Here is a 22953-nt window from a genome sequence, read left to right on the forward strand (position 1 = left end):
TCTAGAATCCTTTTCCGATCGAGATTCATCAGAGAAGAAGACTCCAAGTCTTCTTCCCATTTTCCTTTTTTTTTTGTATGGGCTTTTGGGCTTGGTCCAAGGCCCAAATGTTGGGAAATGTGTCCCAAAAAGTCAATCGTCAAACTGTTGACGGTTGAGCAACCAAGTATTGTAATTGATTTATTAATAAATAAAATATATTTGACATCTTCATCATAAGCTTTCATCTTCTAATGAACTCCGTTGTTATGATGAAGTCCTTAGGACTATTTAGATTCGATAAAGAAAGGATTTATCGATTAGTCCTTAAAATTGTTCACGACCAAATGATAGACTGTTAATAAGGACGACAGCTTCTATCGAGCATAGGTCGCTGTAGGCCATATGGGTTGGTTGTCCTCTTAACCAAAGAGTGTGGAGACACTGGTATGGCATACAGATGAGATGTAAGGGTACATCGTCATTGAACGTGACCAACTCCAGAGCATTCTGCTGTCGAGAATGTCTTTGATGGGATATAGGTATAAGTGTCCCTTAGACCTGAGATCGCCTTAGTGACTTGCAAGCAACTCACTGTGCTTTGGTACTGGACTAACTGAATTTCTAATTCAGGGACGGAAGGCTTCTGGGCACAGTCAAGTACTTGCGAAGTCAGAGTGTGATCGAGATGGGATTGACCACTCCAAGAGTTGGAGAAGAATGAGTCGCTGTATTTCAATTTAGCAAAACCTTGGCCAGGGTAATCCATCAGATGGATTTGATATTTTGAAATACAATGTAAACAACCTGATCAGAGTTGACAGTTAAACTCTGGGGTGTCCTATGATCATTTTGGTCAAGGGGATGAATTATATGAAAACTATATCCGCATGGGTTCTAAGGATGTTGTTCTACACATTCGACCTATCCGGTCGTCGGGTACCATTACTAGATGGTCACTTCGATTGGTATAGAAATTTATTCCTATGCTACCGGCTTAGGTTCGGACCTATGAGATCACACACATTAGAGTTCATAATCCGATCGGATGGTTGATCAACGATTAAGAATTATTCTAGGGTTAAATGATCAATACGATTGACATTTAACCCAGTGCAAGTGTTGCAGGAGGATCGATTAACAATTCGATTGCTAATTGCTTAATTTGATTAAGCCAATGGGCTGAGATTAAGTCTAATTAAATATGATTTAATTAGATTTGGTTTGGGCTTGATTGGATCAAGTTCAATTGGTTTATTGGATAAGCCAAGTGCAAGAAAAAAACTAGTCCTAGTTCAACTAGGACTTGGGTCAATCTAATTTCTAATTTGATTAAAAAATTAAATCAGATTTAAATTTAATTTAATCTGATTAAATTAGGTTCTTAATTGGGTTAAGACCTATTTTAATTAGGTTGATCTAATTTTGGTTTGATTTGGTTTGAAAAACCAAATTAAAACAAGTCATGAGATAGAATCCTAGTAAGACTAGGATTCCACCTTGCGCCACATAAGCCTTCCCCACACCCTCTCTCTTATTCAACGTCAATCTCCATTTATTTTGTGTGACAAAAGCCCTCTCCCAGGTCTCTCCCACGTTCACAAAAGGTTTCCTCTCTTCTTTCTTACATGGAAGGTGGTTTGGATCAAATCAAAAAGGAATAAGTTTGGATTTCGAATTCTATGAGATAGAGTTTTAGAAATCCAAAACTCTTTCAATTTTGCACCGAATTTATCCAATTTTTTTTTAAAATTTTCATGGCTTTTAGGGTTTACATTGTGTACCCTTTGCTGGTGATCCATGCATAAAAATATGGAGGAGGTGCTCAAGAGTTGGGCGCCCCTTAACTTGCCATGTTTGGATAAGCCTTGACTAGGTGTTTGACCTAGACAAGGACTCTATCATATCTCTCTATATAAGACGAGTTTCTTCATGAAATTTTAGGAGAAGACAGAGATTTGAGAGACCTTTGTAAAAGACGCAAGTTAGAGTGTCTAGAGAGAAAAACGTAAAGAAGAAGAGGGTCTTCTTCTAGGATTTTTTAGTTTTCATATCTTTCCTCCCTCCATCTTGAATTTCCTGAGAGTGTCTCAGATCTGAAACTCCTCATTCTACTTTCCATCTTTGGAAGAGTCCAAATCAAGAAGAAGGAGACACCTGATCAACCATCAAAGAAGGATCAGTGCAATACTAGCATATTGTGCTGATTTTCTGAAGCAGGACTTCTGATCGAGATTCGTGGGCTCGTGTGGACGACTCCTAGAGGTCGGACGCGTGTGCGGCTTGCAACATCATCCTTAAGCCCGGATCAGCAAGGTTAGAGCGTCTAACTTGCAAGGTAATAGATCTGATCTATTGTTTAATACATACATTAGATGTGGTATAAAAATATGTTGATATGATCAACATGTAGTTCATGCTATATTTATATATTTTAATTTCTGATTTAATGCTATGTAATAATCATGTAATAGGATCTTAGATCCAGGGATTCTCTGGTTTTAGAAAATAAATTTTGATTTATTTTAGTCTTCCGCTGTATGATCTTGAAAAAGTTTCAAGATCTAACCCTGAAACCCTAGATCTGGTTCCTAAACCAAATGGGCCGGGTGTTACACCATATGATAGGTTTTGACTGGTTGGTCAGAGGCTTCATGATGGACTCCGTCTGTCATGTTGGCTGCGGTTGGTTCCCTGACATATTAAGGGCAATTCACAAACTAGCTCTTATCACTTGCATGAAAAATTAATAGACAATAAGTTGGAACATGCATCCAATTTTGCTACAAATGCTCCGAACTCATGAATCTATACATATTTTGCATGTTTTTAGGCTCTAACTCATGAATCTATATATTTATATTTTGCATGTTTTTGGGGAGTAAATCAGTCAACTGATTGGCTCTTCAAAGAAAAGTGGTAGTATTTTGTGGTATAATGTGTGAACCAGCAATTTCTTTGTTCCTAAGCAAAACTGACCAACCAGCTGTCCCCCACTCGTCCCTTCTCTCTTTTTTGTTTGGGAATATAATGAGCGTGCCTACCACCGAGTTTCAAACCCGAGTCCTCTGCACCTGGACCTGGGAATGGGATCCAAGCAGCTAAGTTAACACCAAGTGTCAAGATTATTCCGCGCGTTAGCTAAATTAGTACACTGAATTCTTTTCAAGGGGGAAAGGTGAAAATTACTGAAATGGTTTTCTTCCTCCTTGAAACCGTTTGTACGAGGCTTAATTCGATTACAAAGGTGACCACAAATGATAGCTGATTATTTGACTGCACTTGCTATTATGACACGGTGAAGGTTTCGGATTTTTTTTCCTTTTTCTTTTATACAGAAAGTTGGCAGACTTTTATTTACTGCATGAAGATCCCAACAAGGGAAAATTCTTAGGTAGGCTAGCCTATCCCATGTGCTGTACATAAAATTAATAAAAAGATACCACATTAACGTTTTGAATTTAAAAATTTTGTAACCATTTCAACATATATACTACCATTTAACCTTGTAACCACTTGAACACTCCGTTGTTTAACCGCTCAACATACCACCGTATGCAGTTGTGGTATTTTTTTTTTGACTTTATCTATAGCACATGTGGTAGACTAAAAGTCCATCCAAGAATCTCCTCCAACAAGTGCCAAAGGCGTTGCCTAATAGCTTGAAACCGTTCGGTTGCAGCCCTCGGTCGAATTTGGCGGTTCAGCTTATGATCCGTTCCCCTATACTTTCTGCTTGGAAGTCTGCTACACCTGCGAGGAACAAAAAAGAAGCAGGGTGTGAGGCGTTTTTGTTTTGAATATGCCTCTTTTGCAGTTTTTGACCCACTTTGATCCCCTGTGTATTCTGATCCCTTGTAGTGCTAGGTGCCATATTCTTTTAACAGGTGATACGATGTAATCTATTTTCCTCTCTACGGTGGGCTCCAGCTTATTCCCCATTCCATTACCTTAAAAAGGTCACTCAGATGCCTCCCACCAATCACTTTGCTCCATTAAAAACAGTCCACAATACCAGTCCAAGGGGAGCAACCAGGATAGACCACCACATGTAGGCCAGGGGATAAACATCAAGAGATGACGGACAAGACCTCGAGCGTAGAAGCAGAAAGAAATATTCTCGGCACCGTCCCTCCACTACAGTGCCGCGTATATAGAAACCTATAATGTATAAACCTTTCATATTTTTCAGTTGAGGTTAAATGTGTAGCGCAAGCACCAATGGTGGCGTTTGATATAGGATGATGATCCCAAAATCAATAGTGATGTGGATGATGGACACGAGATTATCGTGTTTGGTTACACCCCACCAATCTTATGTAGCTATGATTTTATATCACCTCGACTTCTGAAATCACCATCCAATTTAATTATGTTAAACCCACTCTCAACCACAGGTTTTTAAGATCACTCAAAGACACAGATGTTGAGCTGAAATTTGAAGACTACAATGCCTTTTGTTGGGTATAAAATACCCTCAGTCGAAGTTCTTGACAGGATTGACCCTCCCAGGACTCCTCCAGCTTTCGACCGCAGATGGTATCTCTCCGGACTTCTCCAATAGCCGGATTCCCACAGTGCTGACTGAATTCCCCCGACGGACGAACTCCCACTGCACCACCCGAGCTCCTTCAACATGAGTTCCTCCAGTCATCTATTAAGCCGCCCCAAGTGCTCACTGAGCTCCGCCGCCAGCCGACTTTCTACGACTATCAGCTGTTCCCCGAATCCCTTCCAGACTTCTTCCAGCCAGGTTCAACTCCAATCCGAACTACCCCGGACTTCGTCAATGGCTGAACTTCTCCAACGGTAGATTCCTACAACTACCAGATTTCATCCGGACTCCTACGGGAGTCGGACCTCGTTCTCGACTTCGGCTGCAGGCGGACTTCGCTCAGACTCCTACGGGAGCCGGGCTCCGCCCACGACTTCACTTACAGGTAAACTTCGTCCGGACTCCTACGGGAGCCAGACTTCACCCACAATTTCAATTGCAGGAAGACTCAGTCCGGACTCATGCGGGAGCCGGATCTCGTCTCTGACTCCGGCCGAAGGAAGACTCCGTCCGGACTTCGTCCCCGACCTCGACTGCTGGAAGGCTTCGCCCGGACTCCTACGGGAGCCGGGCTCCATCCTCGACCCCGACTGCTGGTAAACTTCGTCCGGACTCCTAAGGGAGCCGAACTTCACCCCTGACTTTGATTGCAGGTGGACTTCGCCCAGGCTCCTACGAGAGCCAGATCTCGTCTCCAGCTCCAGCTGTGGGAAGACTCCGTCCGGACTCCTACGGGAGCCGGACCTCGTTCCCGACTCCGGCTGCAGGCGGACTTCGTCCGGACTCCTATGGGAGCCGAGCTTCGCCAACGACTTCGCTTATAGGTAAACTTCGTCCGGACTCCTACGGGAGCCGGACGTCACCCACAACTCCAATTGCAGGAAGACTCAGTCCGGACTCCTACGGGAGTCGGATCTCTTCTCCGACTCCGGCCGAAGGGACACTCCGTCCGGACTTTATCCCCGACCTCGACTGCGGGAAGGCTTCGCCCGGACTCCTACGGGAGCCGGGTTCCGTCCTCGACCCCGACTGCTGGTAAACTTCGTCCGGACTCCTAAGGGAGCCGGACTTCGCCCCTGACTTTGATTGCAGGTGGACTTCGTCCGGGCTCCTACGGGAGCCAGATCTCATCTCCAACTCCAGCTGCGGGAAGACTCTGCCCGGACTCCCACGGGAGCCAGATCTCGTCTCCAGCTCCAGCTGCGGGAAGACTCCGCCCGGACTCCTACGGGAGCCGGACCTCATTCCCGACTCCGGCTGCAGGCAGACTTCGCCCGGACTCCTACGGGAGCCGGGCTCCGCCCATGATTTCACTTACAGGTAAACTTCGTCCGGACTCCTACGGGAGCCGAACTTCACCCACAACTCCCATTGCAGGAAGACTCAGCCCGGACTCCTACGGGAGTCGGATCTCGTCTCCGACTCCGATCGAAGGAAGACTCCGTCCGGACTTCGTCCCCGACCTCGACTGCTGGAAGGCTTCGCCCGGACTCCTACAGGAGCCGAGCTCCGTCCTCGACCCCGACTGCTGGTAAACTTCGTTTGGACTCCTAAGGGAGCCGGATTTCGCCCCTGACTTTGATTGTAGGTGGACTTCGCCCGGGCTCCTACGGGAGCCAGATCTCGTCTCCGACTCCAGCTGCGGGAAGACTCCGCCCGGACTTCGTCCCCGACCTCGACTGCTGGAAGGCTTCGCCCGGACTCCGACGGGAGCCGGGCTCCGTCCTCGACCCCGACTGCTGGTAAACTTCGTCCGGACTCCTAAGGGAGCCGGACTTCGCCCCTGACTTTGATTGTAGGTAGACTTCGCCCGGGCTCCGACGGGAGCCAGATCTCGTCTCCGACTCCAGCTGCGGGAAGACTTCGTCCGGACTCCCGCGGGAGCCGAACCTCATCCCCGACTTCAACTGAAGGAAGACTTCGTCCGAACTCCCACGAGAGTCGGACTCCGAGCTCCTCTCAGACGGGCAACTAGCCACCCCTCTCCGCCTGACACTCCAGCCGGACTTCGGCCGATAGGCCTGGACCCTCTAGCAGGCCACAGCAACGGCCACGACTCTGCTCCACTTTCTGCGATGGATTTCGGGCGGCTCCATCACTCCCTGGCAGACTGCAATAATGGCCACGATCTTGCTCCACTTCCTGCGACGGATACCACACGATTCCTCCATCCTCTGGCAAGTCGCGATAATGGATGCCGCTCCACCCCCCGCGACAGACTCCACGTGGCATGTCCCGGAGATAGCCACGATTCCACTCCACTACTCTTCACAACAAACTCCTCCTGACCGTGGGCAGCCCACTGCTGGACGGTTACAAATATCGCTATCAGTCTGTTGCTCCCTCCGCCTATAAAAAGAGGGACCCCAGATACGTTATTCTCTAAGCTCTCATTTTTACCTAGAAACTCTGCTAAAATTTTCGTTCGAGCACTCCATTCTTGTTGAGGCAGAGAACTAACTTGAGCGTCGGAGGATCTTGCCGGAGCAACCCCACCTCCGGTTTAGACTTCTTTTGCAGGTCCCGACGGCGACCGCGACTCCCTCGACTCCAGCTTCTCCGACGCAGGCGAATTTTTGCACCAACAGGATTGGCGCTAGAGGAAGGATTGTGTCTTCGCAGTACCCTTGTTCTTAAAGGAGCACTCAACGGGACCACCCTCGGGCATCTTTTTCGACGTCCTCTCCTCCTTCCTCCACTAGGTCTTTGCCCGATGCCTCCCCGCAAGGCATCCACGCGACGATCCACGGCCTCCGCGGTCAGATCTCAGGCTCCGGCCTCACCTCCAGTTTCCCAGCCTCCTCCTCCTCCTCTGGCAACGGTGGTTGGTGCGGAGCAATTTGACCTACTGGCGCAGCAGGTCAGAGGCCTCACTGAAGCTGTGCAGGCCATACAGCAGCAGCAGCAGCCGCAGGCATCAATGCGCCTGGAAAGAGCGTCACCAAAACACCAGAATCTGGCAGTAGGGCGGGCCACTTGGGCCAGCAGCCCCGTCTTTCCCGGAAAGACGAATCCGAGGGTGGAGAGCCCTCAGTCGGATCACAATTCCACCCCTGGAAGATCTCTACCCCCATTCTGCCAGAGGACCCTTGAGACCCGTAGTCGAGAGAATTTTCTGGATCGAAGGCTCCAGGAGATGAACCGACGGATCGAAGAACTCCGCCATACTCCCCCCGCTTATGGTGAGGATATTTGTACTGACCCTCCCTTTTCTCAAATGATCATGCAGGAACCGATCCCGCCAAACTTCAAACTCCCCCAATTTGAAACCTACGACGGGACTTCGGACCCGGTTGATCACCTGGAGGCCTTCCGGACGATGATGCTGCTTCATGACGCACCCGACGCCATTCTATGCCGAGCCTTCCCATCCACCTTGAAGGGAGCGGTGAGAAACTGGTACTCGATGCTGAAGCCGGGTACCATCTTTTCCTTCGATCAGATGAGCCACCAATTTGTGGCCCATTTTGTCAGCAGCCGACGCCCCTGGAAGGGTTCGGAGTCCCTCATCAATATCATGCAGAGGGAGGGGGAGTCCATTCGGGCCTACATCAACCGTTTCAATGTCGCTGCGCTGGGGGTCCGAAACTTGGACCAGTCGGTAGCGATGGCCGCTCCGAAGGGCGGCCTTCAGAAGAATGACCTTTTGTTCTTCCTGGAGAAGAAGTACCCCAGAGATTTTGCTGATCTGTTGGCTCGGGCCGAAGGGTACGTCCGAGCAGAAGAAGCCTTCAAAATGAAGGATGAGGAGACTGCGAGAGAGCGGCAGGCGGGAGACTCGAGTAAGAGCCCGCAGTCGAAAAAGGGCCGAGAGAAGCTCGACCACGTTCTCGAACTCCTCTCGGGCACAAGCGTGTCCATACTCCTCCCCGGGTATGTAGGCAGAGAAGTCCGGACCGCAGAGTTCGGCGGGGTTCTCCACCGGGAAGATTCCGCAACTATACCCCCCTCAATGCCTCGAAAACCCAAGTGCTGATGGAGGTCAGGGAGCAGCTGCCAAGGCCGGAAAGGATGCGCACACACCCTGGAAAGCACAATCCTAACAAGTTCTGCCTCTACCATCGTGACCACGGCCACGATACAGAGGAGTGCATTCAACTCTGGGATGAGATCGAGGAGCTCATCAGACGAGGTCGGCTCGACAGGTTCATTCGACGCCGACCTGAAGGCAGAGAGGATCGGCCAAGGGCCCTGCCGCAACCTGAACCGCCAAGGAGGGAAGAGCAGCCCGAAGATCGGCCTCCAATCGGGACCATCGACTCCATCACCGAAGGACCTCAAGGAGGAGCAGACCTTCCACGATCATGGAACTCGAGAAATCTGTAAATGTACTACTAACGACTTTGCTTTGAATCAAAATTCCTTTCGACTTTGCATGTCTTTCCCTTTTGGCATGGACTTGTTACGACTGGGGATAACCCCTTCAAACAATTAAAACAAGGTCATGTTAGGAATAGGAGGAGAACCTCATCCTAGCATGAGCAAAATGAAAGTCCGATTATTTTAAGATCGGATCGGGGGAGAGGCCCATATAACGACCCTTAAGTGCCCCCATGGTCATGTTAGGAACAAGAGGAGAATCTCGTCCTAACATGAGCAAAATGAAAGTCTGATTATTTTAAGATCGGATCGGAGGAGAGGCCCATATAACGGTCCTTAAGTGCCCCCATGGTCATGTTAGGAACAGGAGGAGAATCTCGTCCTAACATGAGCAAAATGAAAGTCCGATTATTTTAAGGTCAGATCGGGGGAGAGGCCCATATAACGGCCCTTAAGTACCCCCATGGCCATGTTAGGGACAGGAGGAGAACCTCGCCCTAACATAGGCAAAGTCAAAGGTCCGATTCTTTTAGACCGGATGGGGGGAGAGGCCCTACAACACCCTTATGCATCCCCACAGCCATGTTAGGGACAGGAGGAGAACCTCGCCCTAACATGAGCAAAGTCAAAGGCCCGGTTCTTTTAGACCGGATGGAGGAAAAGCCCTTACAACACCCTATTGCGCCCCCACAGCCATGTTAGGGACAAGAGGAGAACCTCGCCCTAACATGAGCAAAGTCAAAGGTCCGGTTCTTTTAGACTGAATGGGGGGAGAGGCCCTACAACATTCTAATGTGCCCCCACAGCTATGTTAGGAACAGGAGAAAAATCTCGTCCTGACATGAGCAAAGTCGAAGATCCGATTCTTTTAGACCGGATGGGGGGAGAAGCCCTCGCAACGACCTTTATGTGCCCCCACAGCCTCGTTGGGAACAGAAGAAGAACCTCATCCTAACCTGAGCTGAGATCGACTACATCTAGAATAGAAGAAGAACCTCATCCTGACGATGACAAAAACCCGATCGCCCAACATGATCGGATAAAGGAAAAAGTCCCCTCAACGGCACCTCTACACCTCTACGCGACCCTGCGAAAAGCAAGGGGAGGACCCTCACTCAGAAAAGAAGAGAAAAATTAAAAAGAAAAGCGACGAACTACATCGACAACAGATGAAAAATAAACTACACCAAAAACATAGAGAACTTCGTCTCAACAAAGATGGGAGCTCCTACCGAACATCCCCGGTCTCTAAGAAGGCTCTCGACACGGGTCAAGAAAATAATGACTCCTTCAAGGTAATGCGAAGTTCAGACCACGAGCTCGAGCCTACGGCCATGGACGACAAGAAAAGCAAATCAACGTGGCGATGACTGGGCACCTCCGAACGACACCGACGTCGAACAAGTCAAGAGACAAAAGAAGTTCGGCGGACGATGATTTAATGCAAAGCGTGGATGAGGTAACACAAAATCTCCTTTTCATTTCATTCACAAAATATACACTACAAAGCCCAGTAGGCTAAAGGAAGAAAAACAAAACAACAAGAACAAGATAAAACAACAAAAGAAAAAATATATACATGGGAAGACGGAAGGCAAAAAGAGCCTTCAGGGGGGCCCGACTTCCTCCGACCTCGAACTTTCGGCTTCGACCCTCGCCAGGGAGCGCCTTAAACTTTTGACTTCTACTTTCAATTCCCTCTCTCTCATTAATATCTCCATGTATCTACAGTGAAATCGCTGGCTTTCGTTCTCCATCTCTCGATGCCTTTTTCTCATGACCTCGGATTTCGCCTCTGCGTCCTTGACGGCCTGCTGCTCGCATGCCAGCTGGATCTTCACTTGCTGCAACTCGGCCTTCTCCTCTCCAAGGGCGACAGATAGCTCTTCTGCGGTTCTTCTCAGGGATTGGAGTTCGCTGGAATCTCGAGTGGAAGCAAGCTGAGCCCCTCCAGCTAGCTGCCCTTGAAGGCGGGCAACTTCGTCGGTCGTCATCCTGAGCCTCCCTTTGTATTCGTCCACCTGCTTGCGCTAGCCGGCCCGGTACGCATCATAGCTCACCTCGGCATCCTGGAGCTGTTGCTGGAGGATGGAGACCTTCTTCGACCATTCCCGGTCGCTGTCGGCCCGAGTCAAAAGCCAGGATGAGCTTCCTTCCAACTGGCTAATCCTCTCCTGAGCGATTGACAGCTCCACTCGGAGGAAACTGATCTTGGCAGCTTGAGCCCAAATTCGATCACTGGCGCACATCCTGTGTTCCTCGAGCTCCCTCTCGAAGTTTGCCTTTCTCCGGTTGTACTCCATGATCCCCTTCACGTGGAGGTTTCGGAAGCGGGTGGCCTCTGCGGTGGCTTCGGAGTGACCCTCCCTCAACCTGCGGAGCTCGCCTTCCATCTTCTTCAACCTTTTCGTCAAATGAAGAACCTCCTTCTTCCGGCGCTGGATCGTGGACTTCAGCGGAATCCCCTGAGGCAAGGGAAGCGCTTCGACAGGACGCTGCCATCGGGAGGTCAACGCGTTATGACGCAGCTCATTACAAAGAAGAAGAAAAAAAAAAGAGAAGAGAGAAAAAGAAGAAAAAGAGAAAGAGGGCGTGAAAAAGAAGAAAAGAAGAGAAGTAGGAGAAAGAGAGGAAAGGAAAGGAAAAGAAGAAAAGAAAAGGAGAGATGAAATACTGACGGGATCCAAGGGGCTCAAGCCGATGTTGAATAGAAACTGCTCCTTCAGGAGGTTGGGGAGAGAAAGAGTTGCATATTTGAGGAGTTTCTGGGAGGCTTGATGATCGTCCCCCCCCAGGCTGGGCGTCCGGTGGACTGAGTCCCTCGGGGAGCCCCAAGGGAGCAACCCTAGCCTCAAGGTCGGGCATCGAACATAAAAAAACTTTTCCTTCCAGTTATGCATAGAAGAGGGGGCACCTTTCAGCAACCCCTTGTTACCAAACTGTGGGGAGAAGTACCACCAGTCTTTCATCGTAGGATGATGCTTGAAGGTGTAGAAGTATCTAAACAAGGAAAGGGTGGGCTGGACTTCGACTATATGACAAAGAGAGAGGAACTCTATCAAAAATCTAAAGGAGTTCGGTGCAACCGAAGCCAGAGAAATATCCAGAAATCGAAAAAGAGCAATGACAAAAAGCGGAAGAGGAAGCCGAAGTCCGGCACGGAAGGCCTCCTGGTACAGACAGAAGCAGCTGGGGGAGGGGCACTAGCCCGGTCGGATGGGCCAGGAAGTTTCAGTTCATACTCCGGAGGAACTCCATACTGAACTCTTATCAGTTGGAGTTTGTCCGGAGTCAGAGAACAAGGAATGGCGTCCGGTGCAAAAATCGGATGAGGTTCAGCTCTAGCTATCAGTTCATCTACCGCCTGAGGACTCTGGGAGACCGAGACAGACGAACTCCTAGAGCCGCTAGAAGAAGAAGCCCTGGAAGACATCTAGAATCACACGAAGACCACTTACAGAGGCGAAATCCTTAAAAATCGGGGAAAATCATGGACAAGGTCTCAGAGGACTGATGTGCAGAGCAAGAGGAAGAAAGATCGAACGACAAAAGGAAGAACAAAAAGAGGAAGGAGTTCCGAGACTAACCTAAGCGATTCGGAGAGGTGCGAAGGTACGGAAATGGGGACGGCTCGAGGAACGCCTAAGGCTGGAAAGGGCGCTGAGAAAAATTAGAGTTCTCAGGGAGAAGAAGGGCGCCAGAACGAGACCGTCGGATAGAGCGGGACTCTTGGAGGAGGAGTGCGGGTTTAAATAGGCCTCGAGATCCGGCATAATGACGATTGCGAATCCCCTCTAACCGATCTCTTTTCACCGCGTGTCCCACTCATCACAGCGGACGGTTAAAAAGTGGCAAACGGCTGACAGAGCCTTTATTGCGCCACGCCTTGAGCACCGTTCCGCTGCAGGTTCCAAAAGAGCCTCTTCGGATCGCCTCAATTTGAAAAGACTCCAGCGCATGCGCATTGAATGCCAAAATATCTGAGGACGATTGCGCACGGACATCAAAGGAGCAACTTCGGCTGTGACAATCTTTCTGTACTTCCTTCATTCGAAATTCGAACTCGAAAGTAGGGGGACTGGTGTTGGGTATAAAATACCCTCGGCCGAAGTTCTTGACAGGATTGACCCTCCCAGGACTCCTCCAGCTTTCGACCGCAGATGGTATCTCTCCGGACTTCTCCAACAGTCGGATTCCCACAGTGCTGACTGAATTCTCCCGACGGACGAACTCCCACTGCACCACCCGAGCTCCTTCAACATGAGTTCCCCCAGTCATCTATTAAGCTGCCCCAAGTGCTCACTGAGCTCCGCCGCCAGCCGACTTTCTACAACTATCAGCTGTTCCCCGAATCCCTTCCAGACTTCTTCCAGCCAGGTTCAACTCCAATCCAAACTACCCCGGACTTCGTCAACAGCTGAACTTCTCCAACAGTAGATTCCTACAACAACCAGATTTCATCCAAACTCCTACGGGAGCCGGACCTCGTTCCCGACTTCGGCTGCAGGCGGACTTCGCCCGGACTCCTACGAGAGCCGGGCTCCGCCCATGACTTCACTTACAGGTAAACTTCGTCCGGACTCCTACGGGAGCCGGACTTCACCCACAACTCCAATTGCAGGAAGACTCAGCCCGGACTCCTGCGGGAGCCGAATCTCGTCTCCGACTCCGATCGAAGGAAGACTCCATCCAGACTTCGTCTCCGACCTCGACTGTAGGAAGGCTTCACCCGGACTCTTACGGGAGCCGGGCTCCATCCTCGACCCCGACTGCTGGTAAACTTCGTCCGGACTCCTAAGGGAGCCGGACTTCGTCCCTGACTTTGATTGCAGGTGGACTTCACCCGGGCTCCTACGGGAGTCAGATCTCATCTCCAGCTCCAGCTGCAGAAAGACTCCGTCCAGACTCCTACGAGAGCCGGACCTCGTTCCCGACTCCGGCTGCAGGCGGACTTCGCCCGGACTCCTACGGGAGCCGAGCTCCACCCACGACTTTGCTTACAGATAAACTTCGTCCGGACTCCTATGGGAGCCGGACTTCACCCACAACTCCAATTGCAGGAAGACTCAGCCCGGACTCCTACGGGAGTCGGATCTCATCTCCGACTCCGGCCGAAGGGAGACTCCGTCTGGACTTCGTCCCCGACCTCGACTGCGAGAAGGCTTCGCCCGGACTCCTACGGGAGTCGGGCTCCGTCCTCGACCCTGACTGCTGGTAAACTTCGTCCGGACTCCTAAGGGAGCCAGACTTCGCCCCTGACTTTGATTGCAGGTGGACTTCGCCCGGGCTCCTACGGGAGCCAGATCTCGTCTCCAACTCCAGCTGTGGGAAGACTCCGCCCGGACTCCCACGGGAGCCAGATCTCGTCTCCAGCTCCAGCTGCGGGAAGACTCCGCCCGGACTCCTACGGGAGCCAGACCTTGTTTCCGACTCCGGCTGCAGGCGGACTTCGCCCGGACTCCTATGGGAGCCGGGCTCCGCCCACGACTTCACTTACAGGTAAACTTCGTCCGGACTCCTACGGGAGCCGGACTTCACCCACAACCCCCATTGCAGGAAGACTCAGCCCAGACTCCTACGGGAGTCGGATCTCGTCTCCGACTCCGGCCGAAGGAAGACTCCATCCAGACTTCGTCCCCGACCTCGACTGCTGGAAGGCTTCGTTCGGACTCCTACGAGAGCCAGACTCCGTCCTCAACCCCGATTGCTGGTAAACTTCATCCGGACTCCTAAGGGAGCCGGACTTCGCCCCTGACTTTGATTGCAGGTGGACTTCGCCCGGGCTCCTACGGGAGCCAGATCTCGTCTCTGACTCCAGCTGCGGGAAGACTCCGCTCGGACTTCATCTCTGACCTCGACTGCTGGAAGGCTTCGCCCGGACTCCTACGGGAGCCGGGCTCCGTCCTCGACCCTGACTGCTGGTAAACTTCGTCCGGACTCCTAAGGGAGCCGGACTTCGCCTCTGACTTTGATTGTAGGTAGACTTCGCCCGAGCTCCTACGGGAGCCAGATCTCGTCTCCGACTCCAGCTGCGGGAAGACTCCGTCCGTTCTCCCACGGGAGCCGGATCTCATCCCCGACTTCAACTGAAGGAAGACTTCATCCGAACTCCCACGAGAGTCGGACTCCGAGCTCCTCTCAGACGGGCAACTAGCCACCCCTCTCCGCCAGACACTCCAGCCGGACTTCGGTCGATAGGCCTGGACCCTCTAGTATGCTACAGCAACGTCCACGACTCTACTCCACTTCCTGTGATGGATTTCGTGCGGCTCCATCACTCCCTGGCAGACCGCAATAATAGCCACGATCCTGCTCCACTTCCTGCGACGGATACCACGTGATTCCTCCATCCTCTGGCAAGTCACGATAACAGACGCCGCTCCACCCCCCGCGACAGACTCCACGTGGCATGTCCCGGTGATAGCCACGATTCCACTCCACTACTCTTCGCAACAAACTCCTCCTGACCGTGGGCAGCCCACTGCCGGACGGTTACAAACATCGCTATCAGTCTGTTGCTCCCTCCACCTATAAAGGGGGGAACCCCAGATACGTTATTCTCTAAGCTTTCATTTTTACCTAGAAACTCTGCTAAAATTTTCGTTCGAGCACTCCATTCTTGTTGAGGCAGAGAACTGACTTGAGCGTCGGAGGGTCTTGCCGGAGCAACCCCACCTCCGATTTAGACTTCTTTTGTAGGTCCCGACGGCGACCACGACTCCCTCGACTCCAGCTTCTCCGACGCAGGCGGATTTTTGCACCAACACCTTTCAATCCAATGGAAAAATTGTTTCAAAAAATGTCAATATCTGGGGAAAAAGTTCTTATTGAAAATAAAATCTTCCAGTTTTGCAAAGGTTTGATAATCTATGGGAATTACTTTCGCACGCTTTAATTAATTTTTGGTCCTATTTAATTGTTTGGAATAATAGATTTTGATAATTTGATTTTTATTCATATTTTCCTATGATATATTTGAGAATTCTTTTTAGCGATTGTAAATGTAACACCCCAGCCCACTTTGAACCCTGGATCAAGCCCAAAAGCCCAAAGCCATACAAAAAAAAAAGATCGGGAAGAAGACTCCCAATGGGAGTCTTCTTCTCCGATGAATCCCGATCGGAGAAGGGTCTAGGCCTGTTGAAACTCTAGGATCCTCTATGAATAAGCCTCCCCTGTCCCTCTCAAACCTCCACCGACGATCTTCAAGCTTAAATCCTTTTCTTTTCTCCGTGGAACCCGCGGTAGCCGCTTCTCGTGTTCATCTCAAATACTCGTAGGAGATCTCACCGGAGTCGGAGGTAAACCCGTTTTCTCCTTCCTCTCTTCCTTCCCCTCCTTTTCATGGCCTCGTGCACCCTCGTCGACCATCGAGATCGTCGGAAAAATCCATGAAAAGGGCGAATCCTGTTTTGCTCTGTATCGGCTGGACTCTTTCCTCTATTTTTCGGCCACCGGCACCGCCGGTTGCGGCGTCTCATTCCCGAGACCAGACCCTCATCTCTCTCTCTCTCTCTTCTCTGAAGGTATTGGCCGTCGGTGACCGGCCAATGACCGAAAAATAAAGAAAAATAGCGATCTCCTGTTTTTCGATCTTTTCTTGATTCTCGCCAGCCAAATCTTGCCGCCAGCCATTCCTTGCTCCACCGTCGCTTCCACCTGCTGCCGGACCTCCGACGAAGCTACCACCTTCGCCGGAGTCGAGCCACTGAACCCTCTCTGGTCCTTCCCCTGTTTCGGCCCAAGGGAGGCCGCGGGAAGAAGAAGGAAAAGAAAGAAAAGAAAAAAGAAAAAGAAAAAGAAAAGAAAAAAAAAAAGAAAAAAAAAAGAGAAATAAAATAAAAAGAAGAAGAAGAAGAGAGAAAATTTTTCTCTCTCTCATTTCTCTCTCTTTCCTCTCTCTACCTTCTCTCTCTAGATTCTCTCTCTAGATTCTCTCTCTAGACTTTTTTCTCTCTCTTTATGGATTTTATCTCTCTGGTGTCTTTCTCTCTTTGATTTCATCACGGATCCTAGAATAAATTTGAAATAAAAATATGATGATTTGAGTTTGCTCTAAAATTCGTGCGGTAGATCTGATCTCAGCCCGATCCTATTCGAAATTTATAACATTTGATTCATATTAAGTCATCCTGATAGAACCTCTGATGATCTTGATCATGATTGCCTCATCTGAAGGATACGAAGATTCTCTCTCCACTTTCTCTCTCTACTTTCTCTCTCTTAAATTTTTTCTCTCTTCATGGATTCCTCTCTCTAAAAGTCTTATGGATCAGTGGAGGATCCAGATACTTAGATAAATCCTAATTTTGATTAATCCTAAGAGAGGTCCTCGATTTGTGTATTAGGATCAATTATCGGTAATTTCTCTATATGTGATTTTTATATTGATCAGGGTTATGAAGAGATGATTGTCTGCATATGATATCAAGTAGAATATTTTGTTAAAAAAATTCATAAATCAAAGAAGAACATTGATTTCTATGTTTAGATCAGTCACCGGTAAAGGTAAGAATCCCTGTACATGATCACTATTATATATATATATGCTATTTTACTGTTGGTCTTGCATTATTGATTTTGCATCATCGGATTTGAGATCGATGAATTTATTATACCTGAGATACTGTTATTTGATTTTGAGCATGAGTATGTTATGTCAATATATATGTATCAGAGATTGATGGCATGATTATATAGATATGACATATCTGAATTGATCATAATGCAAGACAGAATTGATTTGATGAAATCAATACATAATGATTAAATGAAAAGAAAGAGATATATGGTATAGACTAGCCTTGTCATATGGAACAGCCCGCCAGGAGCTTATGCCTGGGACAGCCCCCACTGGCTTACAGATGGATCAGCCGGCCAGGAGCTCATGCCTGGGACAGTCCGTCAGGAGCTTATGTCTGGGACAGCCTCTCACGGACTTTCGTACGTGGGACAGTCGGCCAGGAGCTCATTCTGAGATAGTCTTGAAAGATTTTTTAAGTAGATTCGATCCGGATGATGACTGAGGTATAGACTTGGATAGTCTAGAGCCAGAAAGAAAATGTTAAGAATCATGTGATTATGAAAGAAAAATGAAAGGTAAGACATGAAATAATTATTGAATAAAAGGGTTTCACCTGTTAACATATGATGATGCATCTATTTTAATAAGACAGAATATTTATGGATGTTTGCATTATTCTGGACATTGAACATGAGATTTTATATTTTACTGTTTATCCTTATTTTTAGATTATATTATATATCAGTGTGATATGGAAACTCTTACTGGGCTGTAAAGCTCACACCTCTTCATCTTTTTTTTCTTTTCAGAGATACAGGATGTTCATGATTGGCTATGGCTTAGATTTATGGGTGAGCAGATGGATAGATAGAGTGTCATAGTACCTGATCAGAGAATTTTTAATTTGTAATTATGTAAGGTTTTACGAATTATTATTGAAATTAATGGTATGGATGTTAAGATTGTAATGATTTAATTTGGCCTTGCATATTCTTTAGGGCTTGCTCTAAGGAGTGTGCGGCCATCACGTATCCGACCCGGGTGTTGGGTTCGGGGTGTGACAGTAAAATATGTAGAACACATCCAGAGTAGTTTTGGTATTACATGGTCTATAATATTAAACTCTCATAACATATCAAATAGGTTAATCATAGATACTCAAGATCATTAATCACTTGAATATATCATTCAAAATATGATAATTTTAGATAATCAGAGATCAAATTATATCTAGATAAGGATCATCAATGATCTAAAATCATCGTGATGATTCAATTTTGATCATCAAATGCTATCTAAATGTCATGCCTTATTAATTATATTGGGCTAATATGTTTTTTTGAGAATGTATTGGGCTAATATATAAAGGTCAAAACCAGCTCACATGATGAAACGCACATGCCACATGTTAATGAACGATATACTTTCAAACACATGATCAAAAAAAAAAAAAAAAAAAAACATGCAGCTTCAGCACATGATCCAAAGTCGTCATCAAAGCTTATGAGCTTGTGAAAATGCAGTCATGGGAAATAATAGAAGCGGAGGATGGAGATGCGTCATGTGGAATACAAGTATCTGCGATATAACCAAATCTCATCATAATATCGGAGATACGACAATATTGATCCTGGGAACATTCAGTATGTTCTTAGCCACATCAAAACCAAATATGTACTAATCCCAACTTACGGAGTCATATTACAACCAAATCTAATCACGATATTACTACCCCAGAGTCCGGATCATATCGTAACAAACTTGACTATACACAGTACTCGTAGCTCCCATGTTGCACCTCACGCAAAGTAACCGATTAATTATTGCTATATATTCGACGAAGCAATAAATAACCTGACCGGCGGTGCAAGGAAATCACTAATGGATTCTCTGATTCTCCTTTTATTTTTTTTATTTTGGTACATGATTCTCTTTTTTTTTTTTTTTTTGGGTACATGATTCTCTGTTTCTCCTTAGACTGCTCCTCGTAATTAACACTGAAGCATCGCACCATGCACCAGGTTACTGCGGTTATAAATTCCTCGCAAAGATGGGCCGATAAACATATTCCTGCTACACAATGGACTCTTCTTGCCTCCCTCTCCCTCACATAGCCGTCTTTCCCTTCATGTCCAAAGGCCACATCATCCCTCTCATCCATCTAGCCCACCTCCTCCACCGCCGCCGCCTCGCCACCCTCACCTTCTTCACCACCCCTCTCAACGCTCCCTTCATCCGCGACTCCCTCGCCGGCATCGATGCATCCATCGTCGAGCTTCCTTTCCCGGAGAACGTCCCCGACATCCCAGCCGGCGTCGAGAGTACCGACCGCCTTCCCTCCATGTCGCTCTTTGTACCCTTCGTGTACGCCGTCAAGCGCCTGAGGCCTCACTTCGAGGAAGCCCTTGCCAGCCTGCCGACGGTCAGCCTCCTCATCTTCGACGCCTTCCTTGGCTGGACCAAGTACTCCGCCTCCAAGTTTGGGATCCCGATGCTGGTGTTCTACGGGATGGGCAACTTTGCCCAGACGGTGTGCCACTTGGTGTCCGTATACAAGCCACATGCCGGAGTCACCTCTTACGATGAGCCCTTCAAGGTTCCCGGCTTTCCTCATATTTGGCTCACCCGGTCTGACCTCGAACCGCCCTTTGACGACCCGGACCCAGACCCCAAGGATCCCCGTTACCAGCTCATTGTAGTGGAGGCAAGGATGGCCACCCAAGCTAGCCAGGGAGTCGTGGTCAATACCTTCTACGAATTGGAGGCGGCTTATGTGGACCGGTGGAACGCGGAGGGAGCACCGAAAGCCTGGTGCATCGGCCCGCTCTGCCTGGCCCGGCAAACAGCGCCGCCGGCCGATAAGACTGAGTGGATGGAATGGCTGGACTCGCGGCTGGCCATGAACCGACCGGTTGTCTACGTTGCCTTCGGAACACAGGCTGAGATGTCTGCGGCCCAGTTGCAGCAGATTGCCAGCGGGTTGGAGCGATCCTGGTTGGACTTCTTGTGGGTGGTTCGGCCGAAGGCGATGGATCTCCGGGAAGGGTTCGAGGAGAGGGTGGTGGAGAGAGGGAGGGTGGTTCGGGACTGGGTGAACCAACTGGAGATTCTTAACCATGGGAGCGTCAAAGGATTCATCAGCCACTGCGGATGGAACTCGGTGATGGAGAGCGTGTGTGCCGATCCTGGCGTGGCCGATGATGGCCGAGCAGAAGCTCAATGCCAAGTTTGTTGTCGATGAGCTAAAGATTGGGCTGAGGGTTCGACCGAGCGGCGGCACATCCAACGGACCAGTGATGTCGGAGGAGATAGAGAGATCGGTGAGAGAACTGTTGGTGGGAGCGAAAGGAAAGGAGACGGCAGAGAGGGCGAAGTACTGGGCAGAGGCTGCGAGAAAGGCGATGGATGGTGGAAAGTCATGGCTTACGCTAGAGAAAATGATCGACGCGGTTTGTGTTGAAAAAACAACCGAGAATACTATCGCTTCAGCAGCGCCAGTGAGTGCTGCATGAAGCTCTTGTCGGATATCAAGGTGTCTAGAATGCCTTCCGTGCGTCCATCTGGTACTATATCACATGCCGAGCCCTCTTAATAAGAGAACCTTTGTCCTTGCAAGCTTATGTTTTGATCAAAAATATTTTGATATATCCATCATAATATTTGTTAGCATGATTTTATATTAAATTTTTTTTTTTTTTTTATGGAGTCTTTAGTACACCAGCGTAAATAATCTTTAAGAGACACTGAATGAAATCGGAAGGAAAATGATAAAACTCATTTTCTCTCTATCCCATTTTTATTTTTTTTTCTTTTATAAATATTTTAATATAATATCATCATCATCTTTTTCATCTTTCTATAGCCACCATTATTAATCTATCAATTTTTATTTTTCTACATATCCTCTAAGTTTTAGTAGATCTGCAGATCATTTATTTTTTAGTAGATTTATTTTTAAATAAATCGACAGTTATTCTTCATCATCTTTTCTTTTTGTTGGGGCACTTTTCTACCATTAGCTTATTCATCATGTGGTTTTGAGTCTTTTTCTTCTCTTTGGACATTTTTTTATCTCAAATTTCTTTTGAGGTTTTGTTCTTTTCTTTAGGTATTTTTCTATCTTTGACTTCTTCACCATCAAATTTGAGGCTTTTTCCTCTCGTTTGAGTATTTTCTATCTATGACTCATTCATTGTCCGATTTGAAACTTTTTTTTTCTTTTGGATATTTTTCTGTCTTTAGTTTCTTCACTACCAGTTTGACATCTTTTTCTTTTCTTTGTGTATTTTCTGTCTCTGGCTTCTTCACCATCTTTTTTTTTGGACATTTTTCTATCCTCGCTCCTTTGCCATCCAGTTTGAGGCATTTTTTTTTTTTTGATGTTTTTCTATCTCTGACTCCTTCATCACGTAGGTTAAGGCCTTTTTCTTTTCTTCTATAATGCTTTTATCTGTGAAAATCATCGATCTTTAATTGTCTTCTATTTGAGCGCCAGCATTCTCTTCTATAGCATTTTTATCCGCAAAGATTATTGACCTTCGATTGCCTTTACTTTGAGCATCAATCTTCTCCTCTGTGGTATTTTTATCCGCTAAGATCATCGGCCTTCAGTTGCCTTTTCTTTGGACGCCAGTATTTTCTTCTATAGCATTTTTGTCTACAAAAAAAGTAATAATTTTCAAACTCAAGTTGGTACCTACAGTACCATTTTGAGTTTGAGGGAGCGTATTAACATTATTTTAAAAATCACATATCAATCTATAATAATTTTTTTGTTAACATAACCCAATAGTATTTTTATTTGTTAATATGATTCTATATTATGTTCTTTTGTTAGTATGATTTTTGTATTAATTATTTTTTTTATGAAATTAGTCTATTAATATAAATAATCTCTAAGATATATTGAATGAAATTAAAATAGAGATAATAAAATCTCTTTTTCTATCTATCTCTCTCTTCTTCTTTTTTTTTTCTTCTTCGGCAAATAATAACAGAATTTGATGCATAGACTGATGAATTCTATGATCTAAGTTTGCATGCATGCTAATAGGAAAGTCGATCATATAATCCCGTCAAATGAACAGGAAAAGTTCTGTTTTTTGTGATAGCAGGACAAATCCTAATATTGCGATGCATCAAAGTAGATTCTAAGGAGGCAAAAACAATAGAATACCTGAAAAGCGTCTTAGACTTGAATTGATGTGGTTGATTAGTGGATTACAATCTGTTGATGTTACAGAAAAAAAAAAAAAGATCAGTAAAAAAAATAAAAAATAAAAAAGCGATGGATTCCAGTGAAACTGGAGCCTCTTATCTGGTCCCAAACATTTGAAAGAATTGCCTTTCCTAGCAGTTGCATCAATCGTTTAATTTCGTGGACAACTTATCTTTTGTGGAATTGTTTCAATTGCCTCACGGAGAGCTCGGATCAACCAGTAGCAGGATATACAGTTCTATTATAATTACGTTTCAACTACGTGACTGCTTGGGAATTGGTATGTCTACAGACCGATAAAGCCACTCAGGGTTTCCAAGCTTATACCACACAAGAAATTTTGTTGTGCTGAAATGC

General features: G+C 47.3%; 1 pseudogene; it reads left to right on the plus strand.

Moving 5' to 3' along the window:
• The first annotated feature begins 19369 nt into the window (after positions 1-19369).
• On the plus strand, positions 19370-21025 carry LOC105039395 (UDP-glycosyltransferase 90A1-like; annotated as a pseudogene).
• The last annotated feature ends 1928 nt before the right edge of the window (positions 21026-22953 follow it).

The sequence above is a fragment of the Elaeis guineensis genome, chromosome 1 (assembly GCF_000442705.2).
Source record: "Elaeis guineensis isolate ETL-2024a chromosome 1, EG11, whole genome shotgun sequence".
Classification (NCBI taxonomy): Eukaryota; Viridiplantae; Streptophyta; class Magnoliopsida; order Arecales; family Arecaceae; genus Elaeis; species Elaeis guineensis.